This window comes from Psammomys obesus, unplaced genomic scaffold (genome assembly GCF_907164565.1).
Source record: "Psammomys obesus unplaced genomic scaffold, mPsaObe1.curated_primary_1811, whole genome shotgun sequence".
Classification (NCBI taxonomy): domain Eukaryota; kingdom Metazoa; phylum Chordata; class Mammalia; order Rodentia; family Muridae; genus Psammomys; species Psammomys obesus.
In genome coordinates, this window is record NW_026586550.1 from 10,593,886 (window position 1) to 10,603,568 (window position 9,683).

At 42.5% G+C, this 9,683-nt stretch overlaps 1 protein-coding gene across 3 annotated transcripts in view; it reads right to left on the minus strand.

Annotated features, from left to right (window-relative positions):
- The window catches only part of Bpgm (bisphosphoglycerate mutase), a 33,139-nt gene extending 24,684 nt beyond the window's left edge, over nt 1-8,455 (minus strand). For all 3 annotated transcript variants that reach the window (XM_055602081.1, XM_055602083.1, XM_055602082.1), the window contains exon 1: nt 8,337-8,455. The gene's annotated coding sequence lies outside the window, so the exon portion shown is untranslated. The remainder of the gene's footprint in view (nt 1-8,336) is intronic.
- Nucleotides 8,456-9,683: the final 1,228 nt, after the last annotated feature.

The following is a 9,683-nucleotide window of genomic DNA, read 5'->3' on the forward strand; positions in this document are numbered from 1 at the left end:
GTGTGTGTGTGTGTGTGTGTGTGTGTGTGTGTGTGTGTGTGTGTGTGTAGAGGTGTAGAGTGTTGTCTTAGTTAGGCCCAATGGATTTCACTTCACAGAATCATCTCGAGTCATAACCTGTCCCTTCAGGTGCATGCAGCCGTTTCAGAAAATGCACTAAAATACATGAATACAGAGAAAAGCTTAGCTTCTTCCTGCTAAACATAAGCCTTGTCAGGCCAAGCAGTCATCACAACTTTACAAAGAACGACCTTTTAAACTAAGAATATACTCCTCTCATCCCAAATTCATACCTATTAAAATCCTTAAAATCTCAAGCTTCGTTTTTGCTTTGTTTTGGGTAAAGCTGACCATTGTGTAGTTGGTTCTTTGGCTACTCTTTTTTATCTCTCAAGGAGTTGCTGACACCGAAGTTAGGCACTAATTTTCAATCAGTAGTTTAATATCAAAAAAGCCTGCATAGTTTCTTGGGTTATTGTTTCCTAGAGTTTCTTCCCTTTGTTGTTTATTTAGTGCGTGGGGGTGTTTTGCCCGAATGTCTGTCTGTGCACTACAAGCAGTGTGCCTGGTGCCCCCAGAGGCCAGACAAGGGAGGTCCTCCCGGACTGGAGTTATAGACAGTTGGGAGCTGACATGAGGGTGGTGGGAATTGAACCTGGGTGCCCTGGAAGAGCAGCAGTGCTCCTAACTGCTGAGCCATCTCTCCAGCTCCAGCTTCTTCCTTTTAAGGTATGGTCTGCTTGGAGAAGAAGTTTACTAAACCAACATATCTGTTATATGACTCTAGCTCATTTTTCCTTCCCTTTCTCCCCACTGTTTTTCCTTCTTCGCAGACGTTTTATTATGAGTTATGGCTACTTGTGTGTATGGCATGTGTGTGTGCTTTACATGTGTGTATGTGTGTGCACATGTGTGTGCATACAGGCCAGAAGTTGCTGGTCAAGTGTTTTGTCTCTATTTCTTTTCAGATTATTGTTCTTCTTGTTATTATTTTGAGATGTCACTCCATGTTAAACCTGAGCTTGGATTTACAGTAGCTAGATAAAAGTTTTGTAGGCTTTGTGGTGCATGCCGATAATCCTAGCACTGGGGAGACTGAGACAGGAGAGTCTCTGAGGTGACCTAGTCAGCTAGTCTTGTTTAATCTGTAAGGCTCAGGTTTTCATACTTGCATAAGATTGTGTCATCTCCCTAGTCCTACACACTGTTTTCTTAGTCTTCTAACTACAAATGTGTGCCTTCTCTACCCTACTCAAATGATTTCTCAAAAGACTACGATTGGTCACTTCGGCATGGAGACCACCTTCCCTTAGGCCCATGCTGCTCAGAGCTCATGCTGCCCAGACCCCTCTGAAGCCAATTTCATCCTCAGGGAAATATCTGCTAGCATTTCCATACTGCATTACCTACTGTTCTCCTACTTTTACTGTCTGGTGTTGGATCTTCATTTTATCCTACCCCACCTATGTTATGATGGTGGTGATGGTGGTCTTAACCACAGCAGTTAATTCAGAGTTTATGTTCAAACCTTCAACCACTATTCATGGAGTATTTTTCCATTATGTCCATTTTACAGATGCAGAACCCAAAGGAAGAACTTGCCTAAGGTAACACTGGTTGTAAACAGCAGAACTACAATTCAGTCTCAGTTTGGGTCCAAGCATACAACCATGCCCCGAACCATTTTGCTACACTGACATACTGGAACCTAAGGCTCTGACCTCAAACCTTGAAACCTCAATTTTCTTCTCATTCATTTTCAACACATTAAAATGAATGATTCATGTGCTGAAAGCCCAATTCTCCTGAGCTTCCCAACCCAGTCAATTTACTCATGTTTCAAATGTGTAGAACTACTACTTGGGCCCAGCACAATGGTGAGCCTTTGAGGAGAACAGGCTCCAGCACGGACTATATAGGCCTTCGAAATATCAGCGAGAAAAGCTGACTTGTGCGTACATGTTTGGGTATCACTAAGAAGTGAAAGAAATTAACGTCATGAGAAGCTCATCATTCATAAAAGAGAAAATTAGGAAAGGAGAAATGACCTCTCCCTTCATAGACATAGCATTACTTAAGGTAAATTTGGAAAGATATTTAAATTTAGGTTGATATAAAAAAGGAATGGCGTTCTAGCCTAAGGTAACAATCAGGAACAGGTGCAGAGAGAGAACAGTAGGCCCATTCAAAATGGCTACAGCTGTCAGTAGGCGACTATTCATTCTGATTTGCCTAAAACAGTATTGCTTTATGCTTTTTCCTTCCCCAACATAATTATTACCAAGGCCCCTTTCACACCTAAGTGTCCCATTTGGAAAATTATATGGTCACTCTGTATAGGGCATAATCAGGAAGTAGGCGGAGACTAGTCTAGAAAGATAAAAGTGAATAGAGGCTCAAGGAGGACCTTGTGCCAAAGAATGCAGACTCTTCTATACATAGAGACATCATTAAAGGTTTAATAGCATGCTTTTGAGGACCAAGCAGTATTTACACTCACAGAGAAGTACAAATATTAACTGTGAGGGGTTTTGCAGTAATGCTAGTAACATGTAATGACAACCTGGACCAGGAAGATGGCTGCTAAAAAGGAATAAAGACAAGTGAAAAAGAATCTATAGCTTAACTAAGATGCTAAGATGTTGGCAATATTCCTTGTAAAAACATAAGCAGTTAATTCTTTTGTGGCTTTTCAGACTAAATGATCTCTGTCATGACTATGTACAATTGTATAATTCTGTGTCTGTGGCTGCAAATATCTATATGTAATGCACAAGTCAGTAAATGTGATGTAATATGATGGTGGCATCAAAATTAGAATTTCATATAATTTTCATGGAATATATTATTACTATTAATGGGTTAATTTCAACAATTTAAAAGGCAAAAGACCCTACCCTTTTCTATCTTGTGGGTTATACAGAAACAATGGGCCAGAAGGCTTTGGTATGCAAATCCCTACCTAGCTAGATAAACCCCATACTTGGACGTGCTCTTCGCACCAGTGTTTCTGACCTTAACCAAGTACCCTGTCACAGAGGACACTCCTAACATTATAAAATAGCCAGCTTATAGCAAGACCCTGTCTTGAAGAAACAAAACAAAACAAGCAAGCAAAATTACCAGCTTGTATTCTTGGCCTGAACTGCAAAGTACCTTGGGTAATGGAATCCCATTCACAATTATTTTTATTCCTCATAGATGTAAACACTGAGCACACTAAAGTCAGTCAAGTACCCAGTTTATGCTTATTTCAATATTTAGAGACAGGTTCAAGGAGGAACTGTGGAAAATGAGTCACCTGTTAACCTCCTACAAACATATTCTCTCATTTGACACGCTCTACCCTCTTCGTAAATCATGTTGTAGTGTTTTATACTAAAAGTGACGCATATTTGTTCAGAAGCTGGAGCTACTCAGTTGTCTTAGCAGCACAGAAAAAAAAAAAAAAAAACCAGGTGATTCAAGACACTTTTTATCAGTTATAATTATATTGTATGCTGAAATTTTATACACATATATGTATATAATATATACAATATATAATATATGTGTGTCATATATTCCATCTAGGTTATAAAAACAAAGGTTTTTTTTCTTATAAAGTCCACCACAAAGTTGTGTTTCAAAATTAGGTTCATTTGACAAGATAGAAACAGAGAGCTGATAGGTGAGTGATGGGCATGCAAAACAAAATTTACAGAGTTAAGATCTATATTTCAGAACCTCTAAGGACTTTCAACTTTTACAGCAAGCCCTTCCTACTACTGGTTTCTGTCCATCATCAAGCCATATAATTTTGCATATCCTTTCCCCATTCTGTTTACAAATTAACACTGGTAGGACTTTGCTTCCTTCTTTGCTCAAGTGTTTAAAAAGTAATGCACACCTAAGACTCTTGTATCATAACTCATTAAGAAATGGATAAATCACAGTGTAAAACAGGATGCAAAACTTCTATTTTCTTCCATTTTCAAAATAGCAATAGTATGTCAAGTAATATCACATAAGGGACATGGGGCCAGAAACCATTTAAATCCAAAGCTTACTCGTAAGAATTAAATATCCAAAAACCAAAGCCTTAGTCTAGATCCTCACTGAGAAGCTCTCAACAACCTTTTCATCCCACTACATGAAGGATCTCATTTCATGGGAGATGAACTGGCTATATTTGAGGAAACAGAGAATACCAATGTCTCTAATAAATTAAAAAGGTAGTGCTCTTGAGGCAAATGAAACCTATGATTTAATTCCTTAGAGTTTCAAGTATCTTAACAAAACACAGCTGTTAAAGAAAGTTTTGTTCGCCTGGTTTAATTGTCTGGGAGGCTCACTTCCTCCATCTGCTAACCTCGGAGTAGTAGTCCTACACTTTTCTAGCCTCCATGCAAGCTAATCTAGGCCTAGCATGCTTTCAGCCTCTGGGACTTACTGCTGAATAAGCTCACCCGTTCAAGTTCTTTCTGAACTCTGGCTGGTTCAAGTCAGCTGTTCTGGCTCAAACCCCTCGCCAAGCTGACTGATGCAAAATGGCTTCTCTCAGTTTCTGACTTTTTGCTATGCTTGGCCTCAACCTAACTCTAGCAATCTGCTCTAATCTTCCGGCTCCTTCTCATTCTCAGGCTCATTCTGTAGTCACCTGTGTCTAGTTTGTTCTTTCTTCAACCTCTCTTCACAAAACTCTTCTGGTAAAAACTGCCTCTGAGTTCCATGAACTGAACTGCCATGAACTCAGCTCTACTGCACTGCCTCTCAACTCACTGATCCAGCTGAACTCCTGAACAGCATGACTAGAACTCAGAGATCGTACATGCCTGTCTCCTGAGTGCTGGGATTAAAGGTGTGTCTGTATTCCAGCCAGATGACATAGATCTAGGTCTATGGACTTGATCTCTTGCCAGAGCAGCCATGTTCTGAAGTAAAATTCCTCTACACATGCCTTCCCCAGACTCAAGCTAAATATTAAAAATTCAAACTGAGTCCTAACGGCACTTCCACGGCCTATTACTATCCTAAAGGTTGCTACAGTAACTTTTAAATTCGTAGGTGCAGTTCTAAGAACACCTCTGCATTGGACGCTGCCACTCACAGGTGTCTCTCAGACATAGGCAGTCTCACCCTACAGCATTACATTTACTAACCCGCCCTCTCCACACACACACGCACACACACGCACACTCACACACACAATGGATCCCAAAGGCAACAAATTACAGCAAGTAGAGCCCCCTTTACATGACAGAGACACATGTGTAGTAATAACAAGTGACTTTGCCTGAGCAAAGTACTTGCTCCAGCCTGTTCGGAATCACCAGCGTGTGCAACACCCACTCAAGATTCTTTTCAGTCTCGGGCAACTTCCCTAGGGTGGTAGATTTGTCATTACGAACTGTGTCCATCAAATCTCAAAAGTATAAAGTAAAAAAAGACCTGGGCAGAAGTCCTCTTAGCAGCTTACTGACAGCTTGATCATGAATATATTAAATTATTTGGATCCCAGGTTCCAATCCCATAATAACAACAAAACCATCATCTCTAGGGAATATTAAATGAATTATGGTAAAGTTCTCTACCAAACAGAGAGGGAGAAAGGACTAGGCTCTGTCTAACTCATGAAATCTGGCATAGACCGCAGACCCAGACCCATCAAAGCGATTCTACTGGGTTGATATTCATACATAAAACCTAGTAACAAAGTAACATGAGGGAAAGAAGCTTACAGAGAAGCTTAAAGAGAAGAAAGAAAACCCCGATCAAATGTGGGTGAAAGGGAATGTGGTATGAATTGTGGGGTCCTAGAAGCACACAAATATTATTATAGTCTGCAATCCAAATGTACAGAGGTTAGTGCTAAATTTATATTCTATAAAGTATTTTTAATTAATTTTTTATTTTTTATATTAATTACAGTTTATTCACTTTGTATCCCAGCTGTAGCCCCTTCCAATCCCACCCTCCCTCCCTCATCTCTTCCCATGCCTCTCTCCAAGTCCACTGATAGAAGAGGTCCTCCTCCCCTTCCATCTGACCCTACCTTATCAGGTCTCCTCAGGACTGGCTGTATTGTCCTCCTCTGTGGCCTGGCAAGGCTGCTCCCCACTTGGGGGGGGGGGGTGGTCAAAGAGCCAGCCACTGAGTTCATGTCAGAGACAGTTCCTGTTCCCCTTACTAGGGCACCCACTTGGATACTGACCTGCCATGGGCTACATCTGAGCAGGGGTTCTAAGTTATCTCCATGAATGGTCCTTGGTTGGAGTATCAGTCTCAGAAGAGAACCCTGGGTCCAGATATTTTGGTTCCGTTGTTCTCCTTGTGGAGCTCCTGTCCTCTCCAGGTCTTACTATCTCCCCCTTCTTTCATAAGATTCCCAGCACTCTGCCCAAAGTTTGGTTATGAGTCTCAGCACCTGCTTTTATACCCTGGTAGGTAGAGTCTTTCAGAGGCCCTCTGTGGTAGACTCCTGTCCTGTCTATAAAGTATTTTTATTACCACACCTTTTTAACGAAAGGGTTGTTACTGGTATCTTGATTCAGGGTCTCACTATGTGGCCCAGGCTGGCCGTGGTTTTGCAGCAATCCCTTGCCTCAAACTCCTAAATCCTGGGATTACAGGAGCATGGCACCATGCCCAGATGGTAATACCTTTTTTCTCTTTCTCCATACACCACCTCACACTTGATTTCAATTCCCAGACTGTTCAAGAAGCCACCAGTGCAAGCATTGTGTGTCCTCTGTTCTCTAGACACAGAGTTGGGTGCATGGATGATGAATTTAGATATATCAATCACTACCTAAAGCAACACAGTACTATTAATCAACAAACCATAAAAGTAAAGAGAAAGAGACACTAAAAACAAACTACCTAAACACTAATAGTGGCTACCTCAGAGTAATGAGACTAAAAATGACTTTTTTTTTTCCTGTATTCTTCTATACTCTCCTTTTTAAAAAACTCTTTTTTCTAACAACGATCTGCTTGGTTTGGCTCAGTTTAAATACGAACACAAAAGAACACGTCCTTGAGGCTGGGCATTTTTACAAACTATACAGGATTCAATACGGTGAGATTTTCTTTGTGGACTTGGTAGTGGAAACTTGTCTAATCATCTTTATTTTTAAGTAGGCTTTAATAAGGGTATGGCCTCAGCAAATGTAACTTCTGCTGTTTTAAAAGATGTGAAAATTGGGCTGGAGAGATGGTCCAGTGGTTAGGAGCACTTGCTTTTCTAGGGTTCCCTTCCCAACAGCCACATCGTGGCTCACAGCCATCTGCTCCAGTTCCAGGGGATCCAGCACCCTCTTCTGGTCTCCATAAACACCAGGCACAGATGCACTGCATACACACACTCAGGCAAAACACTCATACACAGAAAAAGAAATATCAAAAACGATGTGAAAATTAAGAGTCAGCGTTGAAAGAACCTGTTTAAGATTACTCAAATAGCAACAAGTTCTGGACTAGAGCCAGTGTCATCGCTTCTGGTTCGCTGTTCTCTCACTATGCCATTTATTGGAATTACACTTTTTTTAAAACTCCAGCTCTATGCCGGGAGTATCTACAGTGTATGATGGTGCTATACCAACAGCTATGAGGAAAACCTGGTCTCTGTGCTCAGGGCAGACAGTTTGACAGACAAACTGACATGACTTCCTGCTTTTAGTAGATAAACTTTAACACCTGCTGATGATATTGTTAGCTAATAGTCTTGGACCATTCACAAGCTACAAGTCCTTCGTGATTTAGGAGGGAGGGAGGGAGTCATCCTGAAAAGTCTAATAGTAAACTTAATCACGATTTTGCATTTCTTTTGACTTACTGTAGTGAAATGCTTACTTCTATCCCTTAGAACAAAAAAAAAAAAATAGGCACACGGTGCTGTGGTGGTGGTGAGGGGTGTTTTCAGTGTTCCCCTGAACCTGTAACTTGGCTCCTGAGATCACTGCTTATGAGACCTCTTTGCCTTCCATGGTATTTTCCCCCATTCCCCTTATCAATTTATACTTTTAGGATTAGGTCTGCCTTGCCCTACATACCGAGGAGAGCCCTGATTCCTTCCAGGGAATCTACTAGCGAAGACAATTTGCCACACCGTATTTGAGTTCAGCCTTCCTGAGCCACATCACGCCACTGCTGGGCTCATCCTCCAGCTGACAGAACTCACCGTCTCAGAGAGGTGCATTCTGAGCAGGCTTACAGCGAGACCTGGGGGATTCCTGAGGGTCGCCGCCTGAGGGGGTGGAGCGGGCATCGCATTCCCGCTAAAGCTCAGCACCACGCCACTTACCCAAGAAAAGAAACTCTCGCAACTGTAACAAATCCACAACGAAACCACTCACCTGCAAAGAAACCACCAGCAGCCGCCGCTCCCCAGCGACGCCGAGTTGCGGACACCACGGAGGATTCATTGCTGCCGCCGGCAACGACTCTTTTCTAGCCCCGAAGCCAGACAGGGCAGAACCAATGGCGCCGTGTATTGGAGGACAGAGCTGTCACTCATCCACGGCCCTGCCTTCCATGCGACCAGCTGGAGTTCTTTCCGGTTTCACAATCGTCCTCGGGTAAGAAGGGAGGTTCTGATTGGTTTAATGAGGAGGCGGACGCATGGATAGACCAATAAGATCATAGCTCAGGCACAGGTGGGCGGGCTTTGGCCAGAGAGACCCAAACCCTGAGCATCGCTGGGTTAATTGTTGGTTGACGCGCTCGAGAGCAGCTTGTGTCTCGGAGAAACGCCTGCTGTGACGAGCGGGTCGGCGGAACCGTAGGGGAGACCAGGTGATATTTCTTTTTGTCGGCGGAAAATTTCAGATTCTACCTGGGCTGGACCCGGTAGGTCCTCACGGAAGCTCGTTTGCCAGGAGTAAGCGTCGTAAATAGAGATTAAAACGGAGGCCTTTAAAGTATCCTATTTCTAGACGGTAGCTCATTCTTACTTTCTCCTAACATTTTGGAAGGAAGAGATACGAATAATAGCATATCCCAAAAAGTTTCTAAATGAACGAGACCTGGCGAAAGGGGCGGAACTGGAAAGAATTGTAACCTTTCCAAGTTTCTGAAGAGAAACCAATGAAAATACCAGCTTGTCACTGGAGCTGGCACCAGAGCTGGAAGCTTGTAAACAGGCTTGAACTACCACGCAAGGTTTGAAGGATGGGTGTCAGAATTTGGGGGTGAATGAGAAAGATAAATGCTGTTTGCCTGACCGCACGGAAAAGCCCCCCTTCTTGATTTCTAAAAGCTGCTCTACCTACTAGTGTCTTCTGAATTCTTCCTAGTTAATACTATAAACAAGTCCAGTAAGTTTGTGACCAGCTAACAGGCTCTCAGATCACTTATCCATACATTTAGGAAGAAAACTTGCCGTACGTTAAACTTTAGTGACGCATTATGAACTGATGGCATTAAGACCTACTTTTTAGCAAGTTGTATGTCCCATTTGTCCATTTTAGCTCATTAGTTGCACCTGGGTTTTCAAAGCACAGACCTTCGTCCCTGGAAGAGCAGATTCAAAGCCTGACGGCTCCCAGCAGGTGATGGCTATCTCTAATGATAGCTGTAACTAGAGCTCAGGTGGGTGTTCCCCACCTGAGGAAGCTGGGGAAGGAAGCTTCCTAATCTTACATGCCAATCTGTTCTCATCATGCAGATGAAGATGGGTGAAGCAGAAATCATTCCCACTGTCC